Source organism: Bos taurus, chromosome 9 (assembly GCF_002263795.3).
Source record: "Bos taurus isolate L1 Dominette 01449 registration number 42190680 breed Hereford chromosome 9, ARS-UCD2.0, whole genome shotgun sequence".
NCBI classification, from domain to species: Eukaryota; Metazoa; Chordata; class Mammalia; order Artiodactyla; family Bovidae; genus Bos; species Bos taurus.
In genome coordinates, this window is record NC_037336.1 from 37053594 (window position 1) to 37069201 (window position 15608).

Genomic DNA, 15608 nt, shown 5'->3' on the forward strand with positions numbered 1-15608 from the left:
GGCGAGAACATGGTGGGGAAGGGAGCAGATCTAGAAGGACGAACAAGAAATATGCAGCCCAGTTACCAAAGAATGTTTCTTGGCTGTGATCAGGGTCACGGGCTCTGTTGTGACTTGCAGCTGTAGGGTTTCTTCATCTGTGTTTCATAGAATGCTTTGGTGAGCTTGATTATAACTCACATCCCATTAAACTCACTCATTCGTATGTATGGGTGTCTTTCTGCTATCTTGAACTTACTGAGTGCAAGGGTCATATCATATTCATCTTTTTACCTACAGTACCTGTGTGCTTGGCTCAGAGGCGGTGATTAACAAATGCTTGTGGAATTATATGAAACCAGTGGTAAATTATTATCAAAGACCTACAAATCGATTTGATATTAGAGGTCTAAACAAATATATACTGTTTCAATTGCTCTCTAAGATGTTCTAGTCCATGTGAGCTGAGAGAGAAGGTGCGCTTACCATTGTTGCAACAAGTCTTACCCTATGACAAGTTGATGTTCCACTTCATTCTCTTCTTAAAGGTCAGCAATTCCAGACTATCCTACATACACATATTCCATTCAATAAGTATTAAAATCGATCAACACAGAAGGACAAGAAAAGGTAGGGTAAATGAGATAGCTTGGAACTACTTGTAATCAAATGGCAGCTGGCTGTCTATCTCTTGATGGCCTTAGAATGAGAGGGTTGATGTCCTGTCTTCCTGCCATTATCACATGTGATTCTGGCTGCCAGCAGGAGGGGCTATGCTTAGTCTATGGAAAAACTGTTTTCTCCTGATTTATTTTTTAACATTTTTTCAAAGCTAGGAAAACATAAATGTGGTCAATTTGATTTATGATCATTGTTTTGATTCCTATAGAATCACATGCTGAAGAATCTCAGGGACTGAGAGTCTGGAGAAAAATGTAAATGTCATAATTTTGTTAATTGTTTTAGCATGTGTTTCTTCCACATGTCTAAAAGCAACTGTAATTGAGGATTGTGGTTTCTGGGGCACAGCCAAAATTACAATGTGACTAACAACTGAGGAGAATATTGTGGGATGTCATGTGCTATTGGATCTTTTGTCTTTTTTTTTTTAAATTAACCTCTGCCAAAGTGAGTATTTTCCAGTATTTAAGTATGTTACTGGAGTATGAAAAGAAGAATTGTATGAAATTCTTTTGTCTGAAAATACAAATTGAATTCTAAGATTGGTGTTTTTCATCAGATAAAAAAATAACATATAAAACTCATTTTTAAATTCTGTGACTATTCCATCCTGGAGTTTCCTATTTCAAAAATTGGATTTGTGGAAAAAAAACCCAGCTCTCATTAAACATTTCAATGATAAGAGTCTTTCTCAAGGAAACAAATATCAGGAAATTCAAATACAGGTAAGAAACCATAATCTGCCCTCACCTTCTTGCCCCAAAGCATAATAACTCTATTGAGAATGCCTGAAACCAGTGGGTGATCTGACCCTGAGGCTTCATATACAATTTCTTATTTTTATGACAGGAATTTCACAACTTCAAGGCAAAGTTGAAAAACAGTCTATTTCTCCACTTAAGCAAGTGATCAGGTTGCTGCAGGAACAAAGCAAAGGGCTGAGCTCACATGCTCAGCCAGGAGCTCTCTTGCAAGCTTCCTGGTTTGGGATAGACTGCAAATGCTATTAGTATATTTCCTGGTATTTCAGCCTTCTGCGAATTGCACAGTAACTAGATCTTTGAACAATGAGCATCTGGTAGCCAGAATCCCACAAAAACGTTCCCATATTTTTCAGAACTGTCTGCTTGTTTGGGGGCTGTTGTCTCATTGTTTTATACTATTCCTTCTGTTTCTCTCCCCACATGTCTGTAATTCACAAATATTTTTGTCACATTTAAAACTGACTCTAAATAAGTGACTAAGCTGATTGTTGGTGCGTCCAGCAGGTCATAGGAAGCTGTTGCTGACGTGGTCTCTTCATTTTCCTGACACACTCACACCCCCTCCTTTATCCAGGCCGACTTGCCCCACAGCTGCTGTGAGCTGCAGAAGCAAATGGAAAGTCTATCCTGTCAGTGGCTGGAGAAAAGGTTCCAAAGTATCATCTGGAGTAAAATCAGATAGAAAATCAAAGTGCAGAGAGCAGAGGAAGAAAGGACAGCTAAGATAAGGGTTCTAGTGTCTTCATGGAACTGTGTAAGGGCTTTGAAGAGCTTGAATTGTTATGTAAAAATCTGCCAAATGATCATGTACAATGTTTTTTTTTTTTTTTTTCTAAAAAGAGTTTACATTATATGCTCAAGGAGTTTGGTTAATATTAAATTTTATAATCAAGAGAGAAGGAAGATTAAAGATCAGTAAGAAATAATAAAAGTAGGCTACATAGAAGGAAATAAGGACAATCAGTTCAGTTCAGTTCAGTTGCTCAGTCGTGTCCAACTCTTTGTGACCTCATGAATCGCAGCACGCCAGGCCTCCCTGTCCATCACCGACTCCGGGAGTTCACTCAGACTCACGTCCATCAAGTCAGTGGTGCCATCCAGCCATCTCATCCTCTGTCGTCCCCTTCTCCTCCTGCCCCCAATCCCTCCCAGCATCAGAGTCTTTTCCAATGAGTCAACTCTTCGCATGAGGTGGCCAAAGTACTGGAGTTTCAGCTTTAGCATCATTCCTTCCAAAGAAATCCCAGGGCTGATCTCCATTAGAATGGACTGGTTGGATCTCCTTGCAGTCCAAGGGACTCTCAAGAGTATTCTCCAACACCACAGTTCAAAAGCATCAATTCTTCGGTGCTCAGCTTTCTTCACAGTTCAACTCTCACGTCCATACATGACCACTGGAAAAACCATAGCCTTGACTAGATGGACCTTTGTTGGCAAAGTAATGTCTCTGCTTTTGAATATGCTGTCTAGGTTGGTCATAACTTTCCTTCCAAGGAGTAAACGTCTTTTAATTTCATGGCTGCAGTCACCATCTGCAGTGATTTTGGAGCCCAGAAAAATAAAGTCTGACACTGTTTCTGCTGTTTCCCCATCTATTTCCCATGAAGGATAGCCCTTTACTCTTCTCATCAGTTACTTTAGACTTGACCTTGTGAGCTGGCATGTAAGGATACCATTTATACAGCAAACACACATCTAATTTAGAGATGAGAAAATGAAGGTATAGAGAGGTTAACAATGTGTGTGCAAGCTCAGTCACTTAGCTAATAAGTATCAACCATAGGCTCTGGGGGCTGCTCTTAATCACTAGTTTAAACCAAGAGGCTTTCTCTTTTTTTCTCTTGATATGTGTTATAGCATTTTTTTTTTTTTATAATCTGGAGGATAAAGTTATACACCAAACTGTTATTCTGGGTGTCGCAATTATGGGTGATTTAAAATTTTATCCTTACCTGCATTTTATATAAAATTATTTTCTTATTTCTAAGAAATTAAAGTTCAAGATTGTTAATCCCTCATCAACAAAGGGCACCAAGACTATAAACAAGAAAGAAGAGTTTGGTATTAATCTATAATGACTACCATTATAGTGAAATGTGACTTGTTCATAGTAATTAGGAAGATGCTTAATGAAATCAGTGAATTATAAACATCCCAACAAAGAGTAATTTTAATGTAAATTTACAGTACTGGACTAAATAAATACCTTTTATTTCTGTAACATGTACACTGATGCCCCATGACCATGTGTCTTGGTTGTATCTTCATAGGCACCAAGAAATGGGGACCTGGGCTAGTTATGTGATAATTTCTGCTTTGAAAAATTTCCAGGTAAAACCCATCTTGGTGGAGATCTTAAGGAGCTGATTCATCCATTACTTATTTGCCACAACAGACTAAACACAGGGACTTCTCTGATGGTCCAGTGTTTACAACTTCATCTCCAGTGCAGAGGGTGTGGGTTTGATTCCTGGTTAGAGAGGTGAGATCCCACATTCCTCATGGCCAAAAATCCAAAACATAAGACAGAAGCAGTGTTGTAAAAAAGTTCAATAAAGACTTTAAAAATGATCCACATCAAAAAAATCTCAAAAAAAAAAAAAAAAAAAGACTTAAAGAAAATCTGCACTTTTCTATCAATTATCTTTTCAGTGGAGGCAGTTGAACAGTTCTTTGAGGCAGGGATCCTGGTTAGGCTTATTTCCACAAAAGGATCTAAAACTAAATAATTACCCCTTCCCAAATCCTGACGTGTAGGCTGCTCCTTCAACCAATCCACTCAGGATGTGGACCTTCTACTCTCCATTCAGACTTTGACTCTCCACAGAGAATGAAACTGGATGGCCTCCAGCCCCTTTCTCCGAAGCCCTGCTGAGGAAGTGACCCTTCGGAGGGTGGTTTGAAGATGATTCCCTGGGCCCTCAAATTTCTCTGCATGCATCAGGCCAGACCACTGAAGAGCAAGCAGTATCACTCAGACCACATTGTCTTACCCCATTCAGAATTATTATTCCCTAAGCTTTCGTGGCATGTCCTATGAAACTATCAGCCACCTGACTATGTTTCCAGATGTCATCTACTACTTAGGCAAGAGTACACTTCTAAAATATTACCTGAAAAATTGTTCAGATTTAGTACTAGGAATTTTTTTTTTCTTTGATGAAGTGATTTGTTTCTTTCTAACAATAAGAATATTTGTGGAGGGGGAGGCCTGGAGAATCCCAGGGATGGGGGAGCCTGGTGGGCTGCTGTCTATGGGGTCGCACAGAGTCGGACATGACTGAAGCAACTTAGCAGCAGCAGCAGCAGAATGAGGTTGAGTGTCTCTGGGAGAAGCCAAGATGACTTTCTACTGAAATTCTCACTGAGTTGTCAGTGCTCCAGGTTTGATGAGACTCAGTGAAGCCAATTCACTCTGCTCAAACTTCTAAAAGTCAGAATCCTAATGTGGAATGCCATTGTCCTTCATCTGAGGTCTTTTCCTGCCATCTTTAAGTTTGCTGAAAAAACACAAGAAGCAGAACCAAGAGAGATGGACAATTTTAAGAGAAATTCTTTTGGGCTTAGGGTCTAGTGCATTGTCCTGGCCAATAAAACATTCATTTCTCTGTAATTCAAGGCCAAATTTTTTCTCCTTCCAGGGTGATGCTGGATAACCCTGTACCATCTTCTGTGTCATTAGCTTTCTCTTGAGTTGGTACAGGAGGAACATCCCCTTTCTAGTCGTATAGTGGTTTTCCCAGGTGAACAAAATATATTGTTAGGATTCCTCTTAATATAGCCTATACCATCATAGATTTGCCTTGTTATGTTAAATTTTAGTTTAACCTTAGTTTGGATATTTCAAAGTCTTGTGTGTGTGTATTTATATCTATGTAAATGTAAAATTTATATAAATGTATCTCTCATAGCTGACAGATCACACTGATGGTTGTGAATTTTACTGAGCACACTCAGAGGGCAAACTTCTTTCAAAATCGGGGTGTTGAGGTGTGCACATCAGTATTTTCTTCATTACTACCAAAAAGATTATGTAACTCATTTTATCTCCTGTTGTTTCTACTCAAAAAAAAAAAAAAAAAAACCAACTTACAAGGAGTTAAGTTTAGATCATGTAGAAATTTATAAGCCCTTAGAACCCTTGTGATATTTATTGAAGTTTGGCCTTAAATAATCTATTCTCAGTTATATTTACTTTCATCTTTTTATTGTTTTGATTTTTGTAAGTCTATTCACAGTCATCTGTAAACAGAAGTGAGGCAAAGAACATAACAGACAAACGAAGGAACAAATCACCTGTTTACTCAGCCCCTCTATTTAGGATGTGGCAGTCTTCTATGTTCTGTTGGGTAAAATCAGAAATCCTCATTAATATACAAATTTTCCATTGGTGAAATGAGAAATACTATAAACTTTTATAGTAAAATATAATTTAAATATGAATAAAAATATTAGAAGTCAAATTCTGCTCTTTAAAATGATCAGTTTATGGAGTATTCTAGTAATTAAATACATTATCTAAGAGTTATCTTTAATTTTAGGCATAAATTGTACGTATGTACCTATATGTGTATGTGTATATATATATATATATATATAAAGAGAAAGAGAGCGAGAGAGAGAGGGGGTATATATAATGTCAGTAGTATGGGTGTGTATTCATATATAATAGAAGTAGATTTTATACTAAGATCTGTTCAGACTTTTTGCAGTTACTCTAAGCAATCAAGTATCATTGGTGAGAACTGCGAGGGAACTAATCCTCTGAACTTTTATATTCTTGTTTCAATTCTAGATAATGAGAGGTTGAAAACTTTAAGAACAGATGCATACCATGTGCTATGTTCTGTGCAAAAGTAGACAAAAGTTACTGCGTGTGTCTACAGAGATAGAAATCGTACACCCCATTTTGTTGCTAATTAGACATGAGAGAAGATGGCTTTCATACAAACATCAAGTTCTTCTTGTTGCTTCCATCTCCGTCAGTGTCAAGTTTCTGATTATTTCTAAGAGCTTCTTGAAGAAGGCATTAGGAACAGACAATTCATCACGTTCCCAGTATTAATCTGTGAAACAGTGATGGGACTGATGATCTAATACAGTTAGCAAAAACACCACCGTGCATTTTATCTTCCCCCCCCCGCCATCACAGGAAATGGGGAAGGGACTCTTTTTCCAGTAGTGAAGAACAAAGGCAGTTTGGGGGAGTGGGTTGGATTTCATATATTACCCTCTGCAAGGTTTTTTTTCCCTAGAAGACTGTAGTCAACACACAAAAATGCACAATGGGTATAATAGTTGAGCAAATTTATGTCTTTAATTATATATTTCAATAGAGTTTACTTTTAGGAATAGTTTTGTGAATGCTATAAATAAATTATAAATGGAAGAATTACACTGAGAATGAAAAGAACTTTGAAAATAAATATTGGCATAATCCAGCTATTATGAAAAAGGAATGGATCCAATTAAAAAATGGTGGCAGGTCTCATCTTGATATCCTATTCTTTTCTAAATTATATTTAATTCATAATGTGTTAGTTTCAAGTGTACAACAAAATAATTGTTACGCATATGTGTTTTCAGATTCTTTTACATTATAGATGATCACAGGATATTGAAATCAGTTCCCTGTGCTATAAGTAGGTGCTTGTAGTTTACCTCTTTTATATATGTGTGTGTTAGTCGCTCAGTTATGTCTGACTCTTTGTGACCCCACGAACTGTAGCCTGCCAGGCTCCTCTGTCCATGGATTCTCCAGACAAGGATACTGGAGTGCGTTGCCATTTCTTCTCCAGGGGATCTTCCCAACCCAGAGATTGACCCTGGGTCTCTTGCATTGCAGGCAGATTCTTTGCCATCTGAGCCACCAGGGTGATACCCTTATATAGAGTAGTACATATGTGTTAATCCCAAATTCCTTATTTATCTCTCCTCACACCAATTCCCTTTGGTAATTGAAAGTTTGTTTCTGTCTGTGAGTCTATTTCTGTTTTTAAAATAAGTTCATTTGTATCATTTTTTTATATTCCACATATAAATGATAGATATGATATTGATCTTTTTCTGTCTGACTTCACTTATGATACTTCACTTAATATAATAATCTCTAGGTCCATCCATGTTGCTGCAAATGGCATGATTTCATTCTTATGACTAGTATTTTATATATGTATATATACACACACACACATATGTATATGTATTTATACACCACATCTTCCATTCATCTGTTGACTGACATTTAGGTCCATTTATATCAGTGAGTACCAGAGAACATTGATCCAGTGTCTAGGGATGATGCCTGACCCATTTTCCTAAAAAATTTATCCCATAATTTGACAATTAATAGACCAATAATAGCAATGAAGAAAATTGCATTTCTTCCTTTCCTCATAGCTAAGACTAGTGGGTATAGCCATGTAGAGGATTTTCAGGGCTGATGACTATCTTTAGAAATTTGGGGCCCATTCATGTCCTTTGTGCTTTCTCCACTGACAAAGTGAAAGTGAAAGTGAAGTAGCTCAGTCGTGTCCAACTCTTTGTGACCCCATGGACTGTAACCTACCAGGCTCCTCTGTCCATGGGATTTTCCAGGCAACAGTACTGGAATGGATTGCCCATTTCCTTCTCCAGGGGATCTTCCCGACCCAGGGATCGAACCCAGGTCTCCCACGTTGCAGACAGACGCTTTACCGTCTGAGCCACCAGGGAAGTCCACTGACAAAGTACATACTTTTACATCTGACCAACAAGGGAAGCCTTTTGCAGGAAAAGAATGGCAGAGTGTGAGGACACTGGGAAAAGAGTGTTATGTGTGGCCAGCACGACCAAAGTTATCCATCTCTAAAATCAGATTGGTGTTCCAAGCTCTGCCAGTCCTAAACTGTGTGATTTCAAAAAGACTTTTTTAAAGTGATGTTTTTTTCCCTAACTAAGCTTCAGACATTTTGAAAATCAGAAAGAAGTATTTCTTTCTTCTGAATCATTGACCAACTACTCCCAACTGATTCAGCATGCAGAATGTGCTTGCTGTTTACTTGATCTGCTGCAGAAAAGCTCCCCTGGAAGGCTAGTCCCTTAACTGAAACTGGCTAGGAAACTATCACTAATCAAAGGAACTCAAGAAGTTATTACCATACTGTCATCATCCGTGCATTAAGGGGTCTATTAGCAATTGCTAAGGCATCTGTCTTTCCAGATTCAACACAAGCCACTCTGGCACTGGAAGAAATAGAAAACACCTGGATAACCAAGAGGGCATCGAGCAGTGCAAGTACCTATCTCCCTGAGACAGCGCCATTTGTATATTACTTTAGATAACTTTAGATAGCCACAATAACATAACCAATGGTTTGTGGTCATCACCACTTATGAGAAGGCAACAGTTCATTAAGGATTCAAGCAAACTGCCATATTGACTCAGGGATCAAGATGTGACAAAAAGTATACTTTCCTTCCCAAAAAAGCAATGAAGGATAATTTCTTTCAGTTGAAAAAACTGAGTATTTATTATGTTCAAAATACTATGTTAGATCATTGGGACTTACAGAATTCTGCAAAACAATTCTTTTTTTCACAACTTAACTGGTAGTTGTGAGAGTCCTAAATAATTTTAATTCCAAGTAAAGTGAAAGTAAGCATTACTGACTGGTTAGACGTTCAAAGGGAAGGCTGATCTCTTGGATTACTCTCATGAGTGTGGGGAACCTTGAAGAAGTGATGTTTGAACCAGGCCTTGAAAGATAAAATTTGGGAGGAGGAATGGAAGAGAGAATAAAAGAGTGAACTTGTTCTTAGATGGAGGGACCAGTGTAAACAAAGGCAGAGGGGCAAGGAAATTTAAGAAATGATAAGATTAGTTTTCTGAAACAGGAGAGTTATAAAATGGGATTGAAAAAGAAAGCTAAATAAGTGGATTGTTTTGAGAGCATATGGAGCCTTGGATATTAGACTAATGAGTTTGTGATTTAGTAAGGGATTGTCTGTAATAGGGAAATGTTGAGAGGTTTTAAACTGTGGGAAGATGTGATAGCAACCCGTGTTGTAGTATTTGCAATTAGAGAGAGGCATATGTCAGTGTTCATCAGCTTTTTCTTCATTATCGCCCTGATAAGGAGCATTTGTAGACATCAGCCTGATATTTCACAGGTTTCCCATACAGTCATGTTCATTGAGAGCAGATCTATTGCATCTTGTTTCCATCAATGGCCAGGATATTCTTTTTTTCTTATCTTTTTTAATTTCCTTTAGTGTGTTTGAGCCTTGAGTAGCTGTTGAGATAGAGCAATCTAACATCATTAGGTACTTGGTGAGTGTCATAGGAGTAAAATTGCAAAAATGAGACTTCCCTAGTTTTGAACCCAATGAAAAGCTGTGTAATGTTTGAATCAGATTTTTTAAAAAGAAGTTACCATTGTTATAAAAATATCATAACAAACAGCAGGTTGCAAGCATATTTAGATCATTCTTACTGAAGAAAATAAACATTTATTGCCAACTGTGTAAGGGCAGATTTGATGACTGATGGAAAAATCACAGTGCTTTGTCAGTTCACATAAATAAAAATTCATCAAAGGAACATGTGTTGATGAGTGCAGTCTGGTTTGAACTGAAACCGCAGTGCATTCTTGGGCAACAGCTAAAGTACCTGAGCCTCATTAAAAAATCTCCAGCACATTATCTAACCATATAAACAATCCTTCCTAAGCTGTGTAATGAATCTCATCAGAAATGCTCAGGGATGACTAAGGTGGCCTCTATTTACCTTGAGAAAAACATATCTGGGTGCCCAAGAAAGTCTGATGAGTACTTAAGAAATATGATCTGAGTTCACTTTTGCAATAGATGCTCAACAAATTGATCTGGGACCAGATGAGTGTGTACCAGACCCTAAGGAAAACAACAACCATTGGCTGCTCAGCTTTCTCTGATAATCATTGTTCAGTGAAAAAGGATAGAATGTGATATTTTCTCTGGTGAGGATTCCACCCTTGGGCCACCCCAATCTAAACGCCCTCTGTGCTGTCGATGAACTGATGAGATTTGGCAAGCTGGCGTGTGAATCTGGTGGCCAGGTGTCTTGGTGTGGTTGAGACAGGAGCTAACAGATTCGACATGCAGGAATATTGCTCCCAGATGCTCCCCCAAGGGAAAGAACAACTTTCTTTCAGTGACCTGTCCTTTCAAGATGAGTCCTATGGTGCAGGCACTGCAATTAATTAGCTTTGTGAGAGGAAGCAATGCATCATGGGTGCCTTTCTGCCAGAAAAAATAAGCAGTTCCAGAGGGTGCTGCCGGTTTCTTAGTAAAATCCAATGGTCTGTGTCTGGAGGTTGTCCAAGGTAAATCAAATAAAGAAATCTTCAGATATTGAGGCGATAAGGAAGAAAGAACACAGTAAGGAGAGTGGTGCTGATTTTGAACTGAAGAGAAACCCAACAGGCAAAGCCATGTCACAGATAGTCATAGCCCTTGCTGCCAAAGTCTGCGGAAAAATACAACCAGAATTCGATGCCCCTGATGTCAGTGCTGTGATGTCCAGAGCCCCATAGCCTGTCAGTTCTCAAATACTATTGTATCACTTGGAAACAAATATCTGTCTGACAGTATTTTGACATTTATATGTTTAAGAGACTTTGTTACTCAATATGAATTGCATTAGCAAAGCTTTTTCAGCTTGTCATTTCAGCAGAGTTCTCAGCGTTCTTCCTGTCTTCCAAACTCTAGAATGAAATGCCTATCTTGTCAACCGCTTTCATGATTCCAGATTACACATCCTGAAAAATGAAACCATCTCTATGCAGAACTGGATTGACAACATCTGAATCCATGTCGGTAATGAAACAGTTTAGGCAAAGTAACACAGATACTGGGCAGGCATGGGTTATGTTGCCCAGATTTCAGGGAAACGAACCCAAGTCATGACTCTCTCATCCTCTAAGGGTTTCTGTCCTATACCCAGTGTCTAAGAGGAAAGTTTGACTGGTCCCTTCTTGGAATATAAATGTATTTTATTCATTCATTCTATTACGTGGAAGTATTATTGTTTACTTCCCCAAAATTAGATTTCTGTGTTTCTATTTCTCATTGTTCATTTTTAGCCTTCTATATCATCTCTTCGGAGAAGGCAATGGCACCCCACTCCAGTACTCTTGCATGGAAAATCCATGGACAGAGGAGCCTGGTAGGCTGCAGTCCATGGGGTTGCTAAGAGTCGGGCACAACTGAGTGACTTCACTTTCACTTTTCTCTTTCATGCATTGGAGAAGGAAATGGCAACCCACTCCAGTATTCTTGCCTGGAGAATCCCAGGGACGGGGGAGCCTGGTGGGCTGCTGTCTATGGGGTCGCACAGAGTTGGACATGACTGAAGCGACTTAGCATAGCATAGCATAGCATAGCATATCATCTCTTGGAGCTTCCCAGGTGGCTCGGTGGTTAACACTCACCTGCCAAAGCAGGGGACAGAGTTCAATCCTTGGGTTGGGAACATGCCCTGGAGGAGAAAATGGCAACCCAGTGTTCTTGCCTGGAGAATTCCATGGACAGAGGAGCCTGGTGGGCTACAGTCCATGGGGCTGCAAAAGAGTTGGAAATGACTGAGCGACTGAGCCTGCACACATACATCATCTCTTTATTACTCTGAAAAGCAGTAAAGAAGTAACTCTGCTGTGTGAAAAATATGTCCTATTGCAGGTTCTGGTTAGGGTCATCTGGGACAATTCTGATAATATTTCAAATATTCCATACTCCTCATTTCAGGTTACATAAACCTTCCTTTTTATTAGATTTCAAAGAGAAAAAAGAAAAAGTAATGTGTTTAACTCCTGGGATTTAAAAACCTGTAATTAATTTGAACCAAGCTGTATTACTTTTTGCAAGGCTCTCTTTTAAAATTTTTGTTGGTTTATTAAAAAAAAATAAAAAAGACTTTTACAGTTTTCTTTTAGAAATAGTATGGATTAACTGGCCTTAGTACTTCTGTGGGGCTTCCCTGGTGACTCAGATGGTAAAGAATTTGCTTGCAGTGTGGGAGACCTGGGTTCAGTGCCTGGGTTGGGAAGATCCCCTGGAGAAGAGAATGGCAGTCCATTTCAGTATTCTTGCTGAATACTGAATACTTGCTGAATACATGGAGAATCCCCATGGATAGAGGAGCCTGGTGGGCTACAGTCCATAGAGTCACAAAGAGTCAGACATGACTGAGTGACTAAGCACAGTACTTCTTTATTATATTAATTTTATATTATACTGTATATAAATTTCCATTCTTTAATTTTGCTTTGAAGCTTGTTACAGTGATCATTTTATTGTCTTTCAGCTCTGAATCCACCCTTCTCTGCCCTGCTTTGGGAAAATGAACTGGACCCTGTAAACATTTTTCCTTTGCTGCTGGTGTGATGCTCAACTTTGCCAATAGAGGGCACTAGAGGGATACTACAAGTTGATAGTGCCAGGTTGATACTTCCCTCCCGGTTCCAGGCTTCCATTTGTTATTCAGCGTGGAAGTCTGGAAGTTCCAGCTACATTCTCAGGGTACACTTTCATCAACCAGGGGCTGCTTCTGAGTACCTCTTATAGACCATATCTGTGGTAGCTTTGATTGAACTCTCAGACCACACCGTCTTTGAAGAAATCTGCATTTCAGTTTGGGGTCCCTTTCCCTCAGCTAAGAGGTAGTAGCTGCCTTTTTGCACAGCGAAACTCCAGACTGCTTAGAGTTCTCTTTTAGTCCTTTTAGTAGTTCACCTCCTTTTATGAATTAATAATTACTTATATTACTTTATTTTCTATTCAAACTACTGATCTGATTTCTGTCTCCTGACAGGACCCTTACTGATGCAAGTTGTTTACAGATATTCTTAATATATACATATCTAATCCATCTAAATAGTTTTTAAATTTTCCAAGAGAGGGGGAGACCCTTGCTTCTGTATTTGTAATGTTTTTATTCCTTTCAAAACTTTGTATAATATTCCATATTAATTGGGCTTCCCTGGTAGGTCAGTTGGTAAAGAATCTACCTGCAATGCAGGAGAGCCCAGTTCAATTCCTGGATCAGGAAGATCTTCTGGAGAAGAGATAGACTACCCACTCCAGTATTCTGGTCTGGAGAATCCCCATGGACAGAGGAGCCTGGTGGGCTACAGTCCACAGGGTCGCAAAGAGTCGGACATGACTGTCTTTCACTTTTACACACTGACTTTCACTTTTGCCACATTAATTAGACTTCTGACCAACAATGATGAATAAGACATGGACGTCAAGAATCTCATTGTCCAGTAGGAGAGAGACACAAACAAACTAGTAACTTTAGAATGTGATAGATACGCCAGAGAAGAATGTGCCCGGTGTGGTGACCCCACCCTGGGGATGGGATGGACCTCACTGAGCAGTTCTCACTGAGCTGAGTTTCTGAGATTGAAAAGAGGGGTGGTCCCATAGATTAGGGAGGAAAGGGCAATACAGACAGAGGGAAGATGTGAAGTTTCAGGAATCCATGAAGCAAGACAAGGCCAACTGGAGGAATGTCAAGTAGTACACTATTGTAACCTAAGGGAAGTGTGTGAGTGTATGTTTGCGGAACTATAATGTGAGTAGGGGAGGAGGCGGCATTGACAGTGGTGGGAAAATGAGGCTGAGAGAGAGGAGTGGGTTAGCTCCAGACCAGACTGGACTTTGCATGTCCTGCTAAAAAGTTTGGATTTTATCATGGACAACTACAAGCTTAAAGAACTCAAGGAATATAAAGAATATAGAGACAAAGTTATTAGTTTTTTGCACCAAGTATATTTAATCCTTTACAATGTCGAATACATTTTTGAAGGATTCAAAGAAATTCAAATCTTTAGCCTCACCTTGGAGTTAAAAGAGGGAGATTTAAGTGTTAGGAAGGAATAAGAAGCACTAAATTGACAGCTAAAGAGCAAAGTGTGCCCTGGGGTGCCTTGAGGCAGGAGAAACTGGGTAATTAAGAAGTAGAACTGTCTGGTAGGGCCCTTGGGCACCTAACTTTCTTCCTCTGTCTCCATTGTCCTTTTCTCTACATCTGTAGGGACTGTTCCTCTCATCTTTGAAAACTCAGCTCAGTGACAACTGTTCTGTGAGGTGTATTCGATCCCCATCCCAGCCCCACCCGATACGGGGCCCCACCACAAACATATCAAGTACATTCTTCTATGGTGGTATCTTCGTACTTGAATAGTAAAAGGTTGCTTGTTGGTATGCAGAGTTACTTGCTTGTAGATATGTAGAGGGACTGCATTGTAGGGAAAGAACAACCTTTTAGTAAAGGGAAGCATGATGTCAGAGTGATTTTGGTAGCAGGAGAGAACTTTTGAAGCTGAAGCTCCACCTGATGCCGACTTATTGGAAATGATCCTGATGCTGGGAAAGAGTGAGAGCTGGAGGAGAAGGTGGCAGCAGAGGATAAGATGGTTAGATAGCCTCACTGACTCAGTGGACATGAATTTGAGCAAACTCTGGGAGGTAGTAAAGGACAGGGAAGCTTGGTGTGCTGCAGTCCATGGGGTTGCGCAACTTAGCAACTGAATAACAACAAGGTGGATTTTTACTGGTAGATTGCTGATTATAAAGATTTTTCTATGTTGTTAGCAACAATGAATGGAAGGGAAGAAACCAAAGATGAAAACCAGATGCTGTTGAAATGTTCTTTTGTATCGATTTGCAAAGTATATTTCAAGTGTTGAGATGCTACATGTTTTGGTTGTTGGTTGGAAAGATGTAAAGAGTATTTGTATTTAATTTTCATGGATGCTCTCTCCTTGGTAGCTCAGTTGGTAAAGAATCTGCCTGTAAGGTGGGAGGCCTGGGTTCGATTCCTGGGTTGGGAAGATCCACTGCAGAAGGGATAGGCTACCCACTCCAGTATTCTTGGGCTTCCCTGGTGGCTCAGCTGGTAAAGAATCTGCCTGCAATGTGGGATACCTGGGTTCGATCCCTGGATTGGGAAGATCCCCTGGAGAAGGGAACAGCTACCCACTCCAGTATTTTGGCCTATAGAATTCCATGGACTGTATAGTCCATGGGGTTGCAAAGAGTTGGACATGACTGAGCAACTTTCACTTCACTATCTCCAAAAGAAACAAGCCACAACACACCAAATGTCATAAATCAGAATGTCATGCTGAAAAGTGTTTCACATTTCCATTTCTCCCTTAG

The 15608-nt window shown here is 39.4% G+C and overlaps 1 protein-coding gene across 10 annotated transcripts in view; it reads left to right on the forward strand.

The window, feature by feature from the left end:
* The window catches only part of LOC104969531 (uncharacterized), a 238519-nt gene that overhangs the window by 163992 nt on the left and 58919 nt on the right, over positions 1-15608 (forward strand). The window lies entirely within an intron of this gene.